General features: G+C 36.9%; 1 long non-coding RNA gene across 1 annotated transcript in view; it reads left to right on the top strand.

Moving 5' to 3' along the window:
* The window catches only part of LOC148214634 (uncharacterized), a 28,726-nt gene extending 6,736 nt beyond the window's left edge, over positions 1-21,990 (top strand). The window contains exons 2-3 of the long non-coding RNA XR_015797743.1: positions 10,361-10,436; positions 13,910-21,990. This is a non-coding gene — a long non-coding RNA (uncharacterized LOC148214634). The remainder of the gene's footprint in view (positions 1-10,360; positions 10,437-13,909) is intronic.
* The last annotated feature ends 2,111 nt before the right edge of the window (positions 21,991-24,101 follow it).

The following is a 24,101-nucleotide window of genomic DNA, read 5'->3' on the forward strand; positions in this document are numbered from 1 at the left end:
TGCCAAAAACAATATGGAGAGAGGGAGAGGGAGAGGGAGAGGGAGAGAGAGAGAGGAGAGAGAAATTTCTGCTTTGTGCTACCATACTAGCTTGGTGGGGAGCAGAGGGAAAGGGTGAACATATTGGATTCAGTTGACTGACAAGTCTGCCATCACATCAGAGTGGCTCTTCAAACAGACCTTTGGTTGCTTGAATCCTTGCATTTTGCATCTTTTACGTTGCTCCTCTCTCTAACTCTCCATAGCCTGCACTAATCCTTTCTTGAAGGTGATGATTATTCTCTGCCACCACGCTTCATTTTGCACCTGCAACCAGCCTTTAATTTGCCATAGGTGTTTCTCACTAAGGGGATAATGCTTTTACAAGTCTCACTGAAGTCTGTCTCACAACAACAACAACAAAAATCTATGGTCACTTTTTAAAAATATAAAATAAAAAAATAAAGAGCACAGCTTGAAAATCCCTGCAGCAGTTACCATGGAATGTGGCATGCTTCATTCTTTGGCAGCAGTGTAGCTATCCTGGAAATTTTGTCACATTCTGATGAAAAGCAAACATATTATGGGTCCTTTAAAAATGGAGTTTGCAAGCATGTACTATAGCTCAAAAGCTTCTACACGAATTTTTATTAAATGAGATATGCCTTCCCCACCTATAATATTCTAACTTCCCTGCAAAGTTCGTTCTATTCTGACACACAGCAAAAATGTTCTAGCCATTTATTTATGTTTCTCCCATGCTGGAGAATGGGAAAACAAATGTCTGAGCTTCTTAAATAATGTTCAGAAGTTGGAATGAATTGGAACATGTGACTCTAGGATCAACCCAAGATGAGCGATTCTCCCCTTGCTGAACAATGGGTCAGATGGCACTTGCACAGCCCTAATAAAAAACTTTTGGACTGTTTATTCCCAGTGGTCTCCACACAATGATATATTGGTTTTGATCTTCACAAAATCCTAATCCTCATAATGCCTTTTATGTTGTTATATACATTTTGTGCCAAGTTTTAAAAGTTTTGAAAAAGACATTGAACAATTATTGTATTCTTGTGATATGGCATTATTGGGACACCTGAACTATTTTTATAATTCCTATGATATGTAAGTCATATAAATGTGTTTTAATAAATATACCTAGTAAAGGAAAACTCTCACATGCTATTGGGCAACCACTGAGTAGAGAGTACAAGTCTTCTCCATTTTTTTCAGAGTGCATTTTGGCAGGATTAAATAATTCTTTGTTCACTCTACTAAGCAGGCCAATGATTTCTGGATCATTAAGTTTTAGAAATGACCTTGCATACATCAGGCTGTTTATTTTTATCTTGTAAAATGTGGAGGAAATAGTTAAGACATCCTTTTGAGATGTTTTTGTTCAAATGAAGGAGACTTTATTTACAAATGTTTTATATGGGAAAAGGAAGTTCAGGAGGATATCAAATGATCCACACATAAATTTGGGGCTTTTAAGTCAGCTGGGGCCAATGCTTTGCAAAATCCTGACAACTTCCTGCGTTTGTATAAATAAGACACTACTTCTGCAGTGCAGAAACTTAATAAACTTGAGTTGCAAATATGAGGCAGATCAGAAGAAGTGGGTGGAATTGGCTTTTGCTACAACAGTATTGCATTCAGTACTTTAGCAGAACCACACCCAAGATAGTGAAAAGATAATCAGCCATAGAGTATTGCACTAACTAGATGCTTTATCTTATTATTATTTTCTAAGGCAACATTTCAAAAAGGAGTCAACTTTGAATATACTGTTGACATCCTGGAAATGCATTTTATAAATGTGGTAATGTGACTATCTTTTAAGAACAAACTGCTGCTACCAAACAGCAAATATGTCTTTTAACCAAATGAACTCATTAGCATGATAAAGAGGGCTTGCTTGCAGAATAAATTTGTTATGCTGTTTGAAAAAATAGTCATAATCTGAGGTATATTGGTTCAGTTCTAAAAGAATAAGTACAGTATTTAAAGTATGTTCCAACTTTCCTTTCTTTCCTTTCACGCAAGGAAAGGGCTTCAAATTTGTATTTCGTTGTTCAGGAAAAACAATTTTGAACTTGAAGATAATTGTAAAAGAGGGGAGGAGTTCTATATAGTACTGTTTGTAGTTCAGAAGAATAGAAATAAAACAATTTACTCATCTGTGTCAGAAAACAACACAACAAAGCAAATAAAAAGCAAACCTGAAAAACCTCATGAGGAATACATAGGACTCCTTTGGGAAAAACAGTTTCTTCTCCATTAATGTTAATAATAGATAAGATTCAGAAAATCTAAGTGTACTTAAATCACACGGAAAGTGCAAAAGAGGCCTTTATATGCTGAAGATTTGAAATAATACATAGCTCTTTATCTTTGCATTTAAAGTTAACATTTTTCAGATTTCAACAGCTGATAATGAAAGCATATCAAGTTTGAGGAAAAGTTAATCTTTCCTTGTCTCCTGAGGAAAATCATTCTTATGAAATTAGAATTTGCTTTGGGCCACTGTGTAGTCTTGTGTTCCAGAGCAGAATATATAAACATAATCTTAATTGAAGATTGAGAGAGATGATGGTTTAAGTCACAGTGAGAGATCAGTTCAGTTACCTGGGGCAGTGGATGAATCAGGAAAAGGAGATTAAAAAGCCCTGAGGCCAAATGCAAAAGGGACAGAATTCCAAGAATTTCAGAAGCTGGATCAAAAGAGAATTTAAGCAGATATTTTAAAACAATACCTTAATTGGTTTGTTTGTGTAAAAAGGAAGGAACAAAAAAATGAGCACAGAATCCAAAATTACATTGTAAAATGTCAGTTATCAAAAGGGAAATGAGAAGATTTTCATTCTAACAAGGGACAAACTTCCCTAGACTGGGATTCAGTGAAATGTGTGCCACTAGTAGGAAACCACTGCACTATATCCTATGGATCTAATATCTGAAAACAATGGAATATAGAAACAGGAAACACAGCAGATCATAAAGGGAAGTAACAAAGAGAAAGGGCAATTGTTAAGATGTGCACATATGTGTAACTTCTCGTCATTTTTTCCACTGTTGGTTGGTTGTTGTACTCCTACAGAGTAGGGGATTCTCTCATTGTCCTTGCAAAGTGTTAATGATTAAGATTACCTGTCACTGATGAAGTTTCCAGAGCACTATTTATTTCTACATAAATTTGTCAGCTTTCTCTTGGCACCAGTTTGGCATTTTGGTGGTGAGACTGCTGTACGGCTTAACTGCACCCATTGCCAAAATGGGGCAGCAACCACTTTTGGAGGGCAGGAACAGATAATATTAGTCTGCATTCGCACCCCTTTTGGTGCAGATGTGACTATGGGCACATTTTCATACTACGGTTTAAAGTATTCTTCCCCCCTCCCCATATCTCCTTGAGCCCTGCTGCCTCTTGGGGTTGCACTTAACTGCATTACAGACTAACTGCAGCCAGTACTACTGGCTACTTTAGAGAGATAGAAACCTGCTATCAAATGAGTCAATTAAAACCATGGTCCCTAATGTCTTCTAGAACTCATATCAATAATAGCACAATAGTAATAAAACTTGCTTTGCCAATACGAGGGTGTTGATTCATAGCCTGGCAAAACCCTTTTTTAATTGATATTTTTCTTCCCTGAGCTAACTACCTTTATTTTAAAGCTGGTTGTTGTATCTGCATGTATGTGCATTTTGATGCCCAGATTGCACACATTTGCCAAAGTATCTCAGTCTGGACAGGATTTCCTTAAGCCACCAAAATAAACCAGATAATGTTGATAGTCATATAAAGATTGTAAGTATTGTTTAGTTTATGTCCCAAAGTTGGAGAAATAAACATATTTTATTTTTGGACAATGACTAGGTTTTTTTAATTAATATTTTTATTTTTCCCTGAGCTACCTACTTTTCCTTGAGTATATAATATTCGTATGAAAGTGTCATTAATCATCAAGTCGCACAATTTGCTGCTGCAAAAATGTTTTGCATAAATGCTCCTTCAGTTTTTCTAGGAGATCTGTTGGGCCACGTGCTGCCTTGAAATGCCATATCTTTGCTGTTAGTGGTTATTCAGAAGCATAGAAATAAAAAGGGGGAAAAATTGAAAAAACTGTGGCATATTCACAAAAATTAGCCTGGACTGTATGACTCATTGTTCTTGCTTGAGTTAATTGTTCTATGCTGGATTTTAGTTGTTGATGTTCTCAAAAATGGATGTGACAAAATGGGTACACAGTGTGCATTCACAGAATACTAATAAATTTGGATTAATTACATTTAAAAGCACTGTGGCATAATTACCTTTCTTATTTAGCAACTTTCTGAAACATTGACATCCACGGTTCTGCCATTTTCAGATATAAATATTATTTACCAAACTATTAAAATAATAAAAATAAATTACAAAGAAAGCAAACATAGCTGTATTAACCATTAGTAAATAATAAATAAATAATAAAATCATATTCCATATTAAGAATTATTTTATCAAGACTCCAAAATAATGTAGAAGTTTTCAAGTTCTGATATTGAAGATGAAGTTAATATTAAAGCAGGCATGGCTTGAATAATAGTTACTCAATTTTTCAGTAAGTCTTTGATCAAGGTGGTAAATAAACAAAAATAAAAATATAGAAAAAGTTGAAGATCATGCTTTTAGCTATCTAAAATAATTCACATTAAAAAATGGGCTTGAAAAAACATTCAGAACTTTACATCAGAAGTTTTCATTTTTTCCCCTTTATGCTGACTGCTACTTTGCCACTAAAAACCAGTGATTCCTTTAGCAAAATTATGATTATTTCAAATCATACACTTTTTCACAGTAGGATAAAAGTCTATGGAAAATTCATGAAGACATCTTTTGATATGCCAAGGCCTTAAAAGTTGGAAAAGAACTTGTTCTTCATTCATTTCAGCTATTCATTTTGAAGTTAATTAATTAAAGTTTCTTGGACAAGGTCAAATAAATAAACATTAGAGCAAAATGGATAAGATTAGTAGTACTTTCAGTAATCAGAATCCATTGAAATTAATATAAAAAGTTATTTAAAGGTTAATAATAAATTTATGTCTGATTGAAATAGAACCAAAATATGATATAATTGATTTAGATCTAATCCAGTTACATTTTTATGCTGAGCTTGGAATGAGATGAATCTTCTGTTGGCACCAAGCTCCAGCTCTATTCTTACCTAATTTTCTTCATAACCAGATTTTTTGTTCTGCCTCCTCTGCCTTACTCCCTTAATTCTTGTCACTGTTTACATTAATGGTATACAACATTTTTTTTCTGGCTGAGGTTTATACTGGGTGTTAAATGATATACCATGGAGCATACTCCAAAAAAGGAATGGGTAGAACCAAGTTAAAAACTAAATTTGATTTGACTTCATTTGTCTTTAAATTAAAATTAAGCAGAGTTAATACAATTATTCTTTAGTCAGATATTTTCCCATTCTGTTATATTAAAAGGTAAAATGCTTTTATTAAGCTGAAGCAAAAGCTTAACAGCAGCACAGGAAAAGTTATTTTCATTGAGATAATAATGGGAGAGAGTAGAGTTACATCTCCCAGATGCAAACATACTGCTCAGCTGATCAAGGGAAAATAGGAGTTGAATCAGAGCTAAAATGAACCTTGTTTCCCATGGGGAAGCAGTCACCCATCTATTCATTGATCCCCCTGCTACATAAAAAAAATCCCCTCTCCCTGATATATCAGGAATGAGAAACTTACATCCCAGGAGCCCCATGCATCTTTTGAAAAGCCTAATGTGTCTTTAGAGAGCCAGTTTGGTGTTGTGGTTAAAGCACCAGGCTAGAAAATGGGAGACTGTGAGTTCAAGTCCCGCCTTAGGCACAAAGCCAGCTGGGTGACTTTGGGCCAGTCACTCTCTCTCAGCCCTGGGAACAAGGCAATGGCAAACCACTTCCGAAAAACCTTGCCAAGAAAACTGCAAGGACTTGTCCAGGCAGTCGCTAGGAGTCAAAAACTGACTCGAAGGCAAACACACACAATGTGGCCTTGGGAGACTATTGTCACCTGCTGCTGAAATTCATCACCACTGGATGAGCCACTTTGATGGTGAAAATTGGTACATACAGTATATATATCTGTTTGGAGCTGTTTCTGAGAAGTAAACCTCTGTCTCTGTGGGAGGTACATGTTTGTCCACAGGTATGTCCTGCATACATGTTTGCCTACAGGTATGTCCTGCATATTTCATACAACCTTTAGGGCAGAAACAGTTGCCTACACTTGATAAAAAATGATATTTTTGGTTAAAATATTGACCTATCTACAACTTATTGTAAGGATTTATAATAAAAACTATGAAAAGTGTTTGGAATGTTTTAAAGACTAATTATAGCATTATTTTCCTACTATTATATGACATCCTGTGTTTCATCCAAGTAGTTTGTGGCAGAACATGCAATTCTTCTTTCCCACCTGTAATTGGATGGCAGATTCCACAGGTTTTTTTTACAATGCAATTAACTATTTAAAGGAATGTGCAAAAATATACAGTATGTTCTAAGACAAATGTGCATGCAAAATATATTAAATAGGGAAATTATGCACAAAAATGCCTTAGACTGAGAAAAATGATTTGGAAACAGTGTGCATATGTGCAAAATTTGCAGTCTTATGCAGATCTAAGCTTAAATGAACTTAGGTCTGGGAAAATAAGAAACTAAGAAACAAAAGCAAACAACAAATTTGCCTCGCCTCAGAGATTAAATGGGGTCATAGAGTGAGCTTCATGGCTGAAAATGTAAACTTGGCCTTTTTGAGCTTAAACCAGCCCTGCAAACAAAACAACATACTTGCTGTGGAAGAATGTGGCAGCAGAAAGCCCATGTGATTATAACAGCAAGGCTATAACCATGGAGCTTAACTGACAAGATTTTACATCTGTTATAAATAACCTTTTTACTGGATGTTATATAAATAATAATTGGACCCAGATTTAGTCATACTTGGAATAAACCCATTTCCACCAGTGCAATTTAAATTACTATAATTAAATCTTGATCCAACTCAAAAATAAATTAATAAATGCTTCTAAGAGGTATGAAAATCTAACTGTTGAGCACTAAAAGGGTTTTGCTAAGTTCAGTACAACTTTTCCTAACTTTTCTTAAAGTTAATGAGTGATTTTGAATGTTGGAAAATATGCCAATCCTACAGCTGGGAGTTTCTTTCTCACAGATGGGTATAATACATGTGTGAGCCGTATCTCTTTTTTAGTAATGTTATCCCAAATTAGCTTCACTGTGTCAGAAATGGGTCTTAAGTCTCCTTTACATTATTTTTTTAAGGAATGAGAATGAGATACAGATGTATGAACTGTTAACACAAAGGATAATCAGAGAATATTCTGAAGCACAAAAGTGTACAAAGACAGGATAAGAATGGAAGTGTATCTTCTGCATAAGCATTCCGTTATCTCTCCCTGCTTTACTGAATGATTTGGGGAGGAATTTAATATTTGCAGATTATTACATGAACCAATTGGCTGACACCTTTCTTTTACAGAATCCAGAAAGTTAGCTTTAAAGAAATTGTATACTTTGATTGTATCTGGCCTTAGGGCTGTAATAAACGTGTGTGTGTGTGTGGTTTAAAGAAAGAATGATTTCTCTGTTGATAAACAAATCAAGTAAGTTTTTTAGTCTTTTACTTTTAAAGAATATTTAGGCTGTACCTTGCTTAAGTACATGTCTAAGAGTGTGACTGTTTCCTTTGTGCTATACTTCAAGTATATTCATTCACTAAGGTTCTCTGATTAGCTAAGGTTTCCCAATGAATATGAGAAGTGCCTGATAGAATGAATATGATAATTTTATAACCCATGCAATCTGATTTACCCATCTAAATTAATCAGGTAAATGCCTCCATATGTGGAGGTATATCCCTGGAAAAACAATCTAGTGTGTCTGCACTACAGCCAAGACAATATAATGGTTTGCATTTCAGATTAGGCTTTAAGAAACTCAGGTTCAAATCTCCATTAGACAGGAAAGTCACTTTGTGACCTTGTGCCATTTATAATCTTTCAGCCTAACCTCACTGAATTGCTAAAAGGGTAACTTAAGCAGGCCCTGTCCAGAACTCATGTGAGAGATGATAAATGTAGTAAATAATATGTATCTCTCTTTCTGGCTGAGATTTTTAATGGAAGCCAGGATATTCACTGGACTGTGCATTCATTTACAATATTAATTATTCCAAAACATGGGCCAGGGAAATGTCATAGTTCTCTGAATTATTTAAATATTGGATATTTTCCCTCAAATAAAAAGACAACAATATTATCCTAGAAAAAATATGGGCAAAATGTATTACATAGTTGATCTGTTGTATAGTTCACAAAGATTTCCATCTTTCCATCATATTTCCATGATTTGGCTTACCTGTTAAGTGGCCTGTAACATATTCCATCTTGATCATTGTGCCTGAAAAAACAGAGTTATTCAGCTTCCTTATCTTTTATGTTGGCATTCTAAATCACAGTTATATTGTTATATTTCTCCATCTCAATGATCACTAATTTCTTCTGTTTTAGATTTTCTCAGAGACTATTATAAGCAGAAACATTATGAACACATTTCATTCCTCTTAGCAAACATTTTCAACATGTTTAATCAGTCTGAGCCATTGCTTTAGATATGAATGCAATTCCACAGACAGGCAAAAGGTGTGAAGCCTTTGTTCTTCCAAGAGCTATGATCCTATCGTAGGGCTGTATAAGTGAGTTGAGCTATCAAACCTAAATCACCTGCATTTAGTTAGAGCTTCTTGGGGGGAGGGGAGTTGGCAAAAGAGAGGTCAATGTATGTTTTAGCTGTTAGAATTCATCTGTGTACTAAGTAATGACAGATAAATGATTTACTTGATTTCTGTGGACCTGCCTTTAAAAATGCTGATACTTTTATAGAAGCTCATTTTGTTTCTCACAAAAGTCACTGGATGACTTGAGGTGAAATCCTGTATATTGCAGAGAATTTTCTTATAAGACCAGGATATTATAATATTGACAGTGTGCTATTTATTGACAGCTCCACCTTTTTGAATTAAAGTTTCTCGTAGTTTGTTCAAGTTTTCCTTTCCCTTTCCTTGGATGCAGCAGGATATTCCAAATTCAGTTCAGTATTTTGGAGTATAAACCAGCAGAAATTGTATGGTTTTTATTTTCTATTATTTTATATCAGTACAGGCATCCAAATCACTTGTATGATTTATTCCTCTAGAAGACACATAAAGGCAATAAAATAGTCTGAGTTCTGAGTTGGTCATAGTAAATGAAAATATCTGTCACATTCATATATGAAGCAGTAAACCAGCAGTTTATGTTCGGAGCTATCAAACTCCAGCATAAAACAGCTCTTGCCCTACTCGGTGTAGTCTGCATGAGCAAAAAACACGAACACAAACAAGAGACTCCATCTACTGATTCATACCTGCATTCCTAGAGCAATTGAACCCATACTGAGAGGAATGCTTATTCAGGTGTTATGACTGAGTCAAAGTTCAGAGGCACATGTAAAGAGCATGAAGCCATTCACACAGATCCCATTCCAGTGTCAGTGCCAATTGCATAACAATTGTATATGCAATTGCATGTGCTTTGACAACAGTAGACAACCAAGGGTTTTTCTCATCCATATCCCAAAACAGATTTTCTGATAGATTAAAAAGCATTTGTAGACTTGAAGTATTGGATAAGGACCTATTCCCTTGATTTAGATCAGCCAAATAACTTGCCTAATGAAACAGGATATCTGTTGATGTTTTCCCCAGTAAGGTTGCTGGATCTTCCTTGAGGGTTTTAAAAAACAGAACCTACCAAGTCTCATCCACTCCTAATGATATAATCTAACATGCTCTTTCTTTCATACTTTATTGCACAGTCTTTTGGACTCCAGATATATTGAATTTTTAATTCCCAGAATTCCCAGACTGGGGAAAATCTAGAAATTACAGTTCAAGTATTGCTGGAAGTCTGGCATAAAATAACAAAGGTACTGATTTTTTGAAATGGGCTGAAAGACAAGAGAGAAATGGGTTTACAGTTCTTGATTAACTTTTTGAGAGTCTAAAGTGAAGCAGTAGATTTGCTTTTTGTAGGAGGGTGTGCATATGCTGTGGTTTGCTTTTATCTAAGTGCAATTTAAATGTGTAAATTATCTTGTTAAGATGTTTGAAATCTCAAGTAATCATTTTTTTTCCAAAAGAAACCAAATTATTCATTTTGGAATTAGTTTTAAAATAGTCTAGTATCATGCATGGTTGGGACAGGATCAAGTGAATATGATTTAGCTGTGCTAAATGCTATGCAATTGTTCTTTTACTTTTGCAGTTTATTTCAACAATAAAAGACTCATACTGTTCCTCTCACCAAAATTCCATTTGCAAAAGCAACAAAGAAGGGACAGGTAAATTATTCTCACCACTCTCATCTTTTCCACCTTCTTGGAATGTGTTTTTAAAAACAATGAATGTCTCCTGTGTTCTTTGTGGACCGCTAAATGAATAAATACCTTTTAGCTCCTTCTGCTTGTTTTTAAAAATTTACCTAATGTTTATTTTGGGCTATTACACTCAGCATGAAGGTCAGAAAGCAGGGTATATGTACTGCGATGAAAATAACTAGGTCTTGAAAATTTTACTTCAGTACCACTTTGTAGCTATTGGATGACTAATTGCTCACAATAAATAAACCATCAAAGAAACATGAACTTGAAACAATGTCCAGTTCAGGATGAATCATGTCTAAGGAATAAAAGTGAAAAATGTTCTGCGTGGCCAAATGGGGATAGAGTAGAAATGTGCTATGAGAATACAACAGGAAGGGCACTTCCACACTTTCTGCTTGGCCCATCACCAGTACAGGCAACCCATTGCTTCCTGAGTACAGAAACAGGTGATGCCCTCCTCATCACACTTCCAGCCCATTGCAAATTACCCCCTGTGCCTGTAATACAGCTTCAATTCAACATTGCTGTTTTCCAGCCTGGGCTATCTTAAGCCCTTCTGGGCAGACGGTCTCCAGAACTATGTTCTCTTCAGCACAGCAAAGCTCCAACTCTGATTGGCTGCAATGCTTGACAGGTCTCCTTCCTTCCAGTTGCTGGTTGCTGCTCTTGGTAGCTATTTCATCCTGGCCTACTGGCCTGCTATGTTCTCTGTATTCTTTTATAATCTTGCAGTTGATCCAATGATGGCCTGTTAAGTCAATGGATTCTATTGGTGACTATTCTCACCCCTAAGAGCTCCTGCTCCATTCAACTCTTATATCTCCCACCCCTATGCTTTCTGCCCAGGCTGGGTGACGCATGCTTCCCTTGCTTTCCCACCCCCGCCTATAGTACTGCAAAGCTTCCCTTCCCTTTCCTTCCCTTTATTTTTTTAAAACATCTTTAAGTTGCAGTGTAGGATCATTGTTACTTTGTTTCAGCAAACAATAGTTCTTCCTTGTTACATCAATTCCATGGACACATAGAGGAACATAGGCATGAAAGAATAGCCTGTTCCTGTTGCTTTGGTTATTACAGCATTAGAAAAAATGATCCTAAAATAAGAAGGAAAAAAGCAAAAAAGGGAGGTATACTTTAGTGTCAAAGGAAATAATGTGGAAAGGCTATGTGTGGAGGCATCCCATGTACAAATATCTGGGAAAGAAAAGGAAGGACATAGGGACTAGTGAGGCAGGCGCAGAAGGCAGGCACACAGAAGCCAGTCAGTGAGATTTGCCTTCCCTGCATGGATGGGGAGGGGAACAAGCAGAGCAATGACCATTTGGGCCTTGTGGTAACCATAATCTTCACTAAGCAGCAGGTGGGTCTCATTGCTAACTCAATGCAATCTGGACAGGAATTTCTAAAGTTGGTTTACAAAACAGCTGGGAGCAGCATGGGAGACAAGCAGTTTAGGCTGTAGTGTGGAATTGTCCAAAGTGATAGTCCATATCAGTGTAAATCAACCCTGAATTGATTCAAATTATGTCCATGTTGTTGTTGTCCTTTTCTTCTTTCTTCTTCCTGATTGTCCCACATGGTTGCAGGGTCCACTTGCTCACCAAACTCTTACAAGTAGTAATGTCTGATGTGACAGGAGGGCTTGTTTATCATCCAGCTTGTCACAGTTTGACGCTGATTAAAGCTGGGGGGGAGTGACATCCAGCTGGCTTCCATGCCTATGGGTGGACTAGAACCTGGACCTCCCCACTCTTAGTCCAGCACTTTAACCGCTACACCATCCTTGCTCTCTAATATTTGAGAGCCCATCGTACCACTTAATCCCATTCTCCACATGTCAGAAAATGACATGGCAACATTGTATATTTCCCATAACAACCCCAGAAGCAGAAGCTTCTCAAATCTGTGATGCACTTGAAAGGCCATGAATCACTCTGCTTTGAAGTGGGTCCCTGCTTCAGTTGGAAAATCTGCTTTACTGGAATTGTTCAGCTGAAGCTTCATGAAATCAAATCACCTTTCTGAAGGTTGTAAAGTTCTGATGGTTTTTGTCAAATGCCTGAGGGAACTGCATGTCAGAAACATTGAGCATGTATCTTGGTAAATGCTAGAAGCCTCTAAATCAATCAATCAATCCCCATGCTGGCTAGGGAATTCTGGGAGTTGAAGTCCACATGTCTTCCAGTTGCCATGGTTGGAAACCACTGCTCTAAATGAAGTTGGGAGAGTGGGACTGCTTGATTCAAAAGGAAACATGTACACAGAGACCATAAAAACAACCAGTAGAATGGAGAGAATGGGTAGGATATGGAAATCTGGATTTAAAGACAAGAAAGATAATGACAAAAAGTGCTCAGCATCAGACCTGAAATAGATTCTTCCAGACAGTCTCTTGGAGAGGATGAAAGAGCCTAGTCCTTCTTCTCCCCAGTATTTATATTCAGGTTCACTGATTTACCACTCCTAATGCTAATGGGAAAAATGATCTTGAATGGGTAGCTGGGAGGAGGGCATGAACAACAAAGTTTCTTCTTTTCTTCTAGACATCTACCACATATAGTTAATTTCCCAGTCCCATTAGTAGTGCAAAGGTAGTGACCTGATCTCTGCCAACCAGTTTATCAAGTTGCTTAGCTGGGTTGTGGGAAAAGCAGAATGCCATATTTCAAGAAGGCAGTTTCCCCAGTGGTAAAAAAGTCAAATGCAGAACTGCTAAGTACAATGATATTATGATATGGGAAAGAATGGATTTTCCTTTCATGGTGAGCACAGAAATATAGAGAAAAGTGTAAAGTGGGAGGGGCTGAAGGAGACAGAATAAGGCACTCAGTTAATGGGTGATGTGTAAACATGGTTGATGGACAAATCATTGGGCACAAATGGTAAGCTTGTTGTCCTATGTTATTTCTGTACACTTGCAAACATATAAACGTACTGCTGTTTATAATGTATTGATTTATCAACAGATCTGAAACTAATCAAAATAACCCAGATCAGTCTCAGGTGCATTTCAAACTGGCTTCAGAAATAGGGAGATTGTCTGTCAGATACACATTGAGATTCATGCAGCATTTGCAAGACAAGAAATCTAAAGCCTTATGTCTCCCATTGACAGTCACTGAATAGCAACACATGGTTACCTTTTTAAAATTTTATTTTGACAGACATAGTTGAAGTTAACAAATGTAGTAGCCCTTTCTTGAATGAAGTCTGCCACATTTTAGGGGCAGGGCTTTTGTGTTAAACTCTGTTAACTTTTCATTTTATTGGTTTCAGTTTCCTGGCAGAGTCTGATTACATTTGCAGATAAATTTGCCTTTTTAGGGAGGATGAACACATACGTACGTCCTTTTGCTCTCTTATTCATTTTCCTTATTTCTAACCCTTCTTTTCTCTCTCCTTCCCTTTTTCCCTATGTGTCATACTTCCAGAATGGCAGAGGGGAAATAATGCACTCATACGTCAAGACTGCTGTTCAGTTCCAGCTCACCACCTTCTTGATACAAGCTTGAGAAAGGGGCTTCCTTTCCTCAGCAGTCGCTCCTGGGAGAGTGGCTTGTTTCTCCCTCAGTAGGGAGGCTGATTAGTTTCCCTGCTGATACTTGAAAAGAGTGGAAATGGTGCAACCTGTACTTAGAGTAAGTAGGTGGGGGGTAGACAGCAGTTTCTTTCTGCAAGTCAGCTTCCTTTTCTCAATGTTCAGCACAGCATCCAAAACTATAGCAAATAAAGTATTCTCTCCCTCTGAGTTTCCAGTAGTTTGTTCTTGAAGGAAGAGAGTAAATATTTCTCCATGACTAATCTAGCAGCCATGAAATGTCTATCCCTGATGAACAGAGTGAGCAGAATGAGGGAAGGGAACATCTTATTATCTTGCCCATGTGCACTATAGTGGACTTTGAAGAAGCAGGATAGGAAGTGTATTGATGCTTTTGAACTTTGGTGTTGGAGAAAACTCCTGAGAATAATGTGGGCTGCTAAAAAAACAAACCAATGGATCATCAGACAAATCAAATCAGAGTTCTCATTTTTTTTAAAAGATATTTTATCTATCTTTATTATTTTTTATAAATAACTCAAGGTGGTGAACATACCTAATATTCCTTCTACCTCCTATTTTCCCCACAACAATAATCCTGTGAGGTGGGTTGGGCTGAGAGAGAGTGACTGGCCCAAAGTCATCCAGCCAGCTTTCATGCCTAAGACAGGACTAGAACTCACAGTCTCCTGCTTTCTAGCCTGGAGCCTTAACCACTAGCTCAAACTGGCTCTTGAGGCACAAATGGCCAGCCTCAAATTATCCTACTTCAGACACATTATGCGAAGACCTAGCTCTCTGGAGACTCTAATGCTGGGAAAGGTGAAAGGAAAGAGAAGAAGAGACAACTATCAGCAGGATGGACGGACTCAGTTGCAGTGGTGATGAGTGTACCATTGGAAGATCTGAAAGACCAGGTTAGGGACAGATTACTATGGAGAAAATTGATCTAGGTGGTTGCTAGGAGTTGAAAACAACTTGATGGCACATAATCCATCAATCAATGCACTGTAGGCTCCTAAAGTCATTTTTTGTTCAATTTGTTTGTTTCAATTTGTTCAAAATATTTGGTACAAAGTAGATGTGAACCAAAACAAATTGAGATTGTGTGTTTGTGTGTTTTGTTGTTGTTGTTGTTGTTGCTGCTGCTTTCCTCTGTCTTCTGATATTTGGAAAACTCATTCATTTTTTTTATTGTTTGCTTTTATCTGATATTGAACTCCTTCAATATTACTGTTGCATTAAGATGTTTTGTGATTTCTTGTATTGATTTACATGGGCAACTGTATAGCATTTCCATAATTGCACCTGATTTTCTGCAGTGTAACAGATCCACTGTTTAGTAGGCCTGTAGAAAATGGCACCACTTCACTACCCAGAGCTGCCTTGCATAGGATGGAAGAAATGATTCAATGTAGCACCTCAACTCAAAAAAGCAAGGGATATTTCCTTGCTAGTTCCAATAAAAGTGTTTAGGTGGATTGCTTTAATTTGGCCAGCCACTTTAGTTTGCTGAAAGTGTCTTCTGTGAATGAGCAGAAGAATAAAAGTGTCCCTCAAACTGTTAAACCTCTAGTAACTGTCAGGCACTGCATCATTTTGCAGAACAGCCTCAAAGCGGCACTTAGACCAAGGATTTGTTCCAAAACAAAGCACCCTTTGAAGTGTTCAGACTTCATACAACCCTATTATTAAGAAGGGCAGCTTTTATGGTAGCAAAAAGAATTCCTTCCTTTGCTAATAAACAATAACAAACAGCAGACATAGGTGCAGATCTCAGAAACCATGGAACATGTTCTTTCTGACCCCAGGAGTTTCTCTGGAATTGTGTTCCTCAAACAGCAGGCCCTCTCCTCATGCCATATAATGAGCTGATTTTGAAATCAAGGGGCATTTAAAAAGAAAAATAGCAATGGGAGAAAGGATTCTGTTGTTCAGAGAGACAAAAAAGGTTCTGAAACCTCTATGGGAAGGTACACTTTGGTTCCCACTTCTAGTATATTTTTAATAAAATTACTTAGATTTTAGTTTCTGAGAGAAGTGTTTAGAAGGTTTTTGAGAAGAGAAGAGAAGAGAAGAGAAGAGAAGAGAAGAGAAGGAAGGAAGGAAGGAAGGAAGGAAGGAAGGAAGGAAGGAAGGAAGGAAGGAAGGAAGGGAAAAGAGAGAAAGAGAAAGAGAGAGAGAGAGAGAGAGAGAGAGAGAGTTACTTAAAACAGTAACTTTGTGCCTATGGAAAACCAAAGAATTGCAACTTTGGTAATGCATAAGAAAATGTAACTTCAAAGACACAAACTCTTCACTGACATTAATGGGTGTAGCTCCTTTGAAATCCATGTTGTTGTGCTGATTAATGCCAAATGAGTCGAGGATGATCTGACAATTTCAGAGCTTCAGCTTTTAAGTAAAAATGATTACATCCCAGAGAAGAACATATCTGTTCAATCATTCTCACCAACCTAACACTACAATCCTATGCATGTGTAATCCCACTGCGTTCAATAGGATTTATAGCGAAGTAAATACTCATAATGCAGGTTGAATTTACTTGTGCAGCAAGACCATCTTCAGCAAAATCCATGTCTATCTCAGAAACAACAGGAATGAGGGAAAGCATCTGAAAGATGCCCCCTGTTAATACTTTCTGCTTTCAGTTGCTATAATCCATATGCAGAGAGACTGGTTCTCCTTCTGCTTTTACAAGACTGAAAGCCAATTGGAAATGTTTTGGTAAAATTAAGAGGAAATTTCATGCTGAGGAAAGAAGAAAGTCATGATTGATTGTTGTGAAAAAGAGTGCTGAAACCATTTATAAACAGGAAAGAAAGCAAACTTACAAATAAAAACTAAATTGGAACCTTTCTTCTTATCAAAATGCTTAAAAGGATATCCACACTAGTGCCTTCAAACTAATTTAACATTTACTCATTCTACCGAATAAAATTATGGGAACTACTGTTTAGGCTTGTGGAAGATAGTGTTTCCTGAGTCCAGGCAAGTGTTAAATGGCAATGACGCCCATCCTGCCTGGTTCCATCAGAGGAGTGGTGGGGTCTGCTGTACCATCCATGATCACATAATCAGCTTTGGATAATAAGAACATTCATGGTCTAATACGTAGCTCACTGCCTGGCTTTCTTTCCTGACAGCAGTAGGCTACTTGGCAGTAACCATCATTGTTCTCAGCAGATCATTATGTTATAATTCCTGGGGGATATTTATATTTATAAATAATTATGTAATGACATACTTTTTTAGATATGGCTTCTAAGCCATAGCCTTTGTGCTTCCATTTCCTGAATGGAAAATGTAACTTGAATTTGGACTTATTATGAATGTCAGACCATTTTTTTTTTCTCTTTGCTTCTCCCCCATTCCCTACTTTTTCTACATCTTGCATAAGGAAGAGTTCAGAAAAACTTAAAAGCTTGCATATTGTTTGGTACTGTACCACTTTGATTTGTAATAATAAAAGTATTACTCAGCTATAGATTTAGACTGTCCTATAACTGTGTTATTAATTAGATTTCAGCACAGTTCTTATAATAGAATTTAAAATACAACAATAAAATGCAATAACAAAAACAACACATTGCACCATATCAGCTAAGTGGACTTTCTCTTTATAGCTACACATACAGTCGTTTGATGAAAGATGCCATATGCTAAAACTGCATTGTTCTCTGCACTGTTGTATAGTCAATGGGCAGCAGGTTGGAGTTGCTCTGGACTATGATGTGGTCACAATCACCCTGCTCATAAAGGCTATCACGAAACTATTATAAATTCTTGCCTGGGCAATTTCAACTATATACTGTAGCTTTGGCTTATCACACTAATGGTTTAGTTTCCTACTTCTTCCTTCCTGGCTCATGCCTTTTAAATTATCATTATGAGTTTCCAGTTCTAACTCAGAGTTGCCAACAGCCCAATCATGCCATTCACTCTAAAGGATAGCATAGTGGCTTTGTTTATCATAATGCTGTGGTGCAAACATGAAAAATAAGGATGCTTCTGATGTACAGAACATGCTCAGTAAAATATGGAACCAATTCACTTCAATAATAATATTAATGAACATTATTAAGTCATGTTCAATTCATAGTGATCACATCAACAAATAGTTACCATTGTGCCCATCTCTAGCAACAATGCATAGCTCTCCTAAGGTCATTCCAGTAATCTGTTTGATCCCTTCCAACCACCTTATCCTTGTCTTCAACCTTACTAAGCATCTGAATAATTTCAGTATATGAAATCTATGATACATTTTGATTTAAATTCCCTTCTTAACATTTTCTGTCTTAAGCCTATTAGTCAGCTACTAGATGGAAGCAAAGAATTACAGTTTTCTGCCCTTTGTTGCCATGTCACGGACATCCAGATTTTTGCAGCCTAGCTGAGATAGTCTTCCCCCCTGCCTGCCACCCTTAAGAGTTTTCCCATTGGGTGGCAATATTTTAAATGTGCAGCATTTTTCTTAAACTTAACTAGAAAAAAGACTGTATTGAAATTGTGAACATAAGGCAAGCTTCAAAACAAAGTGGTCCTAGAAGGAAGTGATTGTTACAGCTGTAGTTTCAAATTATAGCCATGGCTTTAAAGTCCAATATTTATCTACATACATACATACCATCCTGCCATTCCTCTTGTGGGTAAGCAGTGTATAGAAGGCACAAAAAGGAATAAGAAGTAGTAAGCAAGAGAAATTGGAGGCAGGAAATAACAGAAAAGGAAATAATTTGCTATATATTTCTGTACATTTCTGTCCTTGTAAACCATCCCTGCTTCCATCACATCCATACATTGACTGATTTGTTGCCTTTTGTACTGTAAACTTCACCTCTCTCTTTTTCTGAAGATTTCATCAACGCCATGCAAACATACCTTCCTCAGGTTTCCCCTTCCTCTCAGCCTATTTACTTTTCCTTCTCCATTCTTCATTCATTCTCTGGAATGATGAAACAACTTCAGTGTACTTTTCCACTGTTCACTCAATTTTGTATTCAGCACACTTTCATTCATTACCCATTCATTCTTGACCCTATCTCTTCTTATTATTTTTGTACATAGAGTACTTCATAAGTGCCCTAATCCTACTGCATTCAACTTTATATTTCTCTGACAGAATCTACTCACATTTCTGTATAACAAAGAGGCCAGAAGCACATTTTTATACATAGCCATTTTCATTTCTCTCCAATCCATAGGCAAACCACATCTATATTTTACTATTTCTCTGGTTACACTGCCTATGCTTGCAACCACAGTGTTTTTAAAATTGTTGCAGCTTTATGAGTTACTTTACTAATTTTTTCCCTTTGGTACTGACATGTATGGTGTTTCACTATAAAAGTCACTTCCACTTTTATTCCTATGCACATCTTTAAAAATAATCTTTCTGGCATTCTCTCACTTTAGTTGCATCCCAGATAATTTCATTACTTTTATTTTTAATTCCCTTCACTCTGCTGGAGGCTCTTTGTTTAACCCTTTTTATCCACTTTCAAAACCATTTTTGAAAAACCATTCTGCCTTTTCTTTGCTTCTGTTAATGTTTACCATTCTGTGCTCCGTTTGACTATATTCTTTGCAGACTATTCTTCTTTGTATACATTATACGATAAGTTCTCTGATCCCCTTTTTTCTTTTTCTTTTTGCAATAATCATTCTCTTATATGCATTTTTTCTCATCCATGTGTGTGTGTACCAACAGAAGAGAATATATGTAGCTCAGGGTTGAACTATGGAATCCTTAGGGTTCTCTGAGCTTGGTTGTTTTCTTGCAAAAGTTTCATGCTAGAATGGAGTGGGGTTTGCTTTCTGTTTATGTACAGTGGCTTGCCCTGCCTGTGTTGGTGGTCCCCCCCCCCCCCGGTCCGGTAGTTCCTTGATTAGGGTATTGTTTACTGCTTGATTGTTTGTCTGGAGTTGATCCTGGTATTAATCTCTGCTTATATGGGTGTTGGTTGCTGGTGAGGAGATGTTCTGATCTTTTGTTTCCTTTCTATTGTCTCTTTTGAATAGTGTGTAGATGTTGTTTATCTCTATGTGCCAGTTTGTGGCTGCCTTGTCTGAATACCAAGCTTGCAGGAATTCCCTCGCATTTTTGGATTTGGCCTGGTCTAAGATGCTGACAGTTTCCCAGGTGAAACTATGGTTGAGTCTGTCCATGTGTTGTGTCCATGTGTTTGTGAGATTAAGGAGTTTTCATTGTCTCTTCTGACTGCTAGTTGGCATTCTTTCTTTTTTTTCTTTTTTACACCGGCACAGTTTCAATAAAAAAGAAGAAAGTCTAAAAATCAACAAAACCTGGCTAGCAATCCTGAAAAATACAGCCTGCAAAAGGTCAATGAACTCAGCTCAACCACCAGGACGCGTGAACAATTCATACAATGAACATGCTAATCACCCTCAGCAGCCACTCGTTAACCACTCAACACAAAAAATCCTGCCTAACCCCCAAGAAGATACACACAAACTCTGATCACCCAAACAAGCATCCACTCATTAACCCACAACCCCCCTCCCCCCGCAGGCACCCTTGCTGATCTCTGTAAATACCCAAAAAAGTGTCACATCATCCTGGGCACAGAGAGAACCGCTCCTGTCTGTGTTCCCGTCCTCTGAAGATGCCCGGTCACAGATGCTGATGAAATGTTAGGAACCAAAACTTCCAGAACATGGCCACATACCCCAGAAGACCCACATCAGCCAACTTCTCTGGTTTGTTTACAATGCCTTGTTTTACCATTGTTTTTCAAATGCATGCTGATAATAATATGAACATTAGCCATTAATAATCTGAACGTGAAAGTCAGTTTAGTGTAGTGGTTAAAAGCACCAGGCTAGAAACCAGGAAACTTTGAGTTTCACTCCTGCCTTAGGCACAAAACCAGTTGAGTGACTTTGGGCCAGTCATTCTCACTCAGCTCTAGAAAAAAGGCAATGGCAAGCCACTTCTGAAAATTTTGCCAAGAAAACTGTGTGAACTGGCCCAGATAGCTGCCAAGATTCAAAACTGATTTGAAGGTACAACTTTCAGATAATTCAAGAGAAATTGAATTGTTGAGACTCCTGTTTAATAAAAATAACTTTATGAATCTTGGAATAAGTTAGTGTACTTAGTAAAATCTCTTGATGGAGAGGGATTCAAGCTTCTTGCTAAATGAATAGTGTGAGGATTTTGTGAGTTACCTTGTGTCACTTTGATCCAATGACAATAATCTAGATGGCTGTAAGAATAACAGTGTATATTCTGGGAAAGGGGTAGCAAGAATAGCAATGTGTCTAATGGGAAAAAGAGGATGGCCAAGAGATGTTCACAAGGATGTAGGGCTCTCCAGTGAAAAATTCCCAACAATACTATCAATATAAATTTAAGAAGATAAGCACTTCAAAGCAGGAATGCTTGCATCTTTTGAGATATGGGTGTAATTTTAAATTTAGCAACACTGTATCTGTGCATCTTGCATAAGGATTCTCATATCTCTGTAGTAAAATAGTTTATGCCAAGACCAATTGGAGATTTTGCTAATAGCAACCTAGGTTGAAGAGAAAAAAAAGGTAATCGAAAGTTCATCTTGAGCCTGGAGGGTAGATATAACAAATAAATATAATGGTGAAAGGACCATGATGAAAGTGAGCCAGACTGCAGAAAAACTAACATTTTGTCTCACTTACCCACAGTACTGGCAAATATTATAAGAGATATTACTCAGATTGCCTGGAGACAGAAAAACTTTTTCCATAGGCTTACTCCAAGCAAATAGAGGACTACAGCATTAGTGGCTTTGAACGGCAACTTTATGTTTCTAAATCCTAAATAGGATTGTTAATCTTATTTAGTAAGTGGTAATTTTTTTCAAAGCCTCTGTTTTTATTTTATTATTCTGCTCATTCTTCTTGGATGTGATATGACCATATTGTCCTTGTCAGTATTATGTTCTTTTATAAAAGCCATGTATTGTTCTGAAAATCAGTTGATAAAATTAATTATGAATGAAATGAAATACATCTTGGCTCTTTATTGATAATTGGATTCTGGCTTCAGGCTTTAGTTAAGATATATTCTTTTAAAAATTGCTAACACAACAGGTAAAAAAAAGTCCAGTACATAGTTCTTTCCAACTTGTTTGCCACCGAGCTGAGGTAAATCTTTGGTGGAATTCTGTGCAACACTAGCAGATGTTCTTCTCCTTTTTCCCATGTGGACCTCCACACATTCACATATCATATTTATATAGCTGCTGATCTCACACAAAATGACTCTATCACCACCTTGGCTGCCTTTCATAATGAGTACCTCTGTATAATTTATTACTTTTTATCCAATTCATCCATCTATCCATCACCATTTGCAGATAAGCATTTACAGGAACCATATTCTTACCTGAAGATATTATAAAGAAGCAGATTTGGGTATGTTTAGCTTAGTGGCATCATCTGGTTCCAAATTTCCCTGTCTGAAGCATTCTGCTTAATAACCACAAATAAGAACACAGGGTATGCTTTATAAAATAGTTACAATATTCCCTATTGTTTTAGGGCATGTTCCTGAAAGTAAGCAATTTCCAAAATACAACCTAGCAATTTTCCCTGTCTTTTATGACTTTGAAAATAGAACTGCAATCTTACAGAGGTGAGGGAATTGCTGTGGAAGATTGCATGTTATTAAATCACTTTTAGAAACTTTATTTCACAGATCAGAGCCGAACTCTGCTAATTTACAAACCAAAAAAAATCTAATCTTGAACATATTTAGTTTTATCTGTTTCATCAGGATTCATTTTAAGAATTGTGGGCAGTGTAGGAAAAAAAGGCAAAAATGGTGCTCTAGTTAATCTTCCTTCTATATTTCAACCTTATTGAAAGATAATCTCTTTGAGGCTTTAAGACCTAGATATGATATCCTCTTAATAGGCAAAGTAAAACTTCATTTTTTAAAATACAAATTATAAATTCTTATTTGGAGGGAAAATATTCGTTGGAAGTTCATTGACAATAATGCCAGCCTAGAATCTTCCTTCTGGCATTTTCTGACAAAAGTCAGATACCCATGGAGGACTATTTTCTATTCAAGTTGCTTATCAGACTGTATTAAGTACACACACATATTTTATACTCCCTGTTGCTTTGGGACATTAATCCTGACACAACGTTAAGTGTTGCCAGGTCTGCGTGGCAAATTTCAACATTTGTGAATATTAATCTCTGAAGCTAACACTGAGACTAAGTATACCATAGATAGAGGTTAGTGCTTAGTGGCCAAACGTATAGCACAGCATGGCCCTAATCTGTCGCCACAGAACATTTTATGACTATTGTAGTCTAGCAACTAATAATTTCTTATTTTATTTATGCTCAATTTCATATACTTTATATGTCCTTTAAATGACTTTTTATGAAATCTTTATCCATTTATGTTCCTATATGCCTTTTTATATCTTTTATGCTCCTGTGCTGCCTTTTAAATTTTTTACTGACTATATTCCTTTCTGGTGTCTTATGCTGGTCTATGATTGCAATAAAGATTGATTCGTATTTTATAGTATCCAAGATTTCATATAAAACTACAGATTTGTCCCTGCTGGACTTCTGGTAGAGGCACAGTGAACTAAACACATCTCTGCGGAGAGTGGAGACAATGACTGCAACAAAGACGAAAGAACTGGTGAATAGACCAGTTCTTCAGAGCCTCTCTGGACAAGGAGAGGATGGGAGATCACCCATATGTGCTCTGGACAGCTGTTCCTCATGAGGTGACCATGGGACAGTGGCCTCCCATAGGTTTAGATGTTGGGAGACAAAGAGATCAATCATCAAGCTCACAACTGTGGCAGAGCCTTTTAAAGGACGCTAAGTTCACTAACGCCACTTCTAATCACTTTCTGAAATTGCTTATCTAAACATCTTAAAGCTATTAGAGATCTTCAGGACAACAAGTTTGAAAAGCACCTGGTGAATCTCTCTTCATTTCTGAACAAAAGAAAAATTAAGTTTAAGAGTGTAAAGAATTTGAAATAAACAGCAAAAGACTATATAGGAATTTGAACTAAGAAAGTTATAAACAAATTAAGGATCCAGAC

Source organism: Python bivittatus, unplaced genomic scaffold (assembly GCF_059951505.1).
Source record: "Python bivittatus isolate LINGU-HERP-01145 unplaced genomic scaffold, Pbiv_v1 ctg000610_np1212, whole genome shotgun sequence".
NCBI lineage: Eukaryota > Metazoa > Chordata > Lepidosauria > Squamata > Pythonidae > Python > Python bivittatus.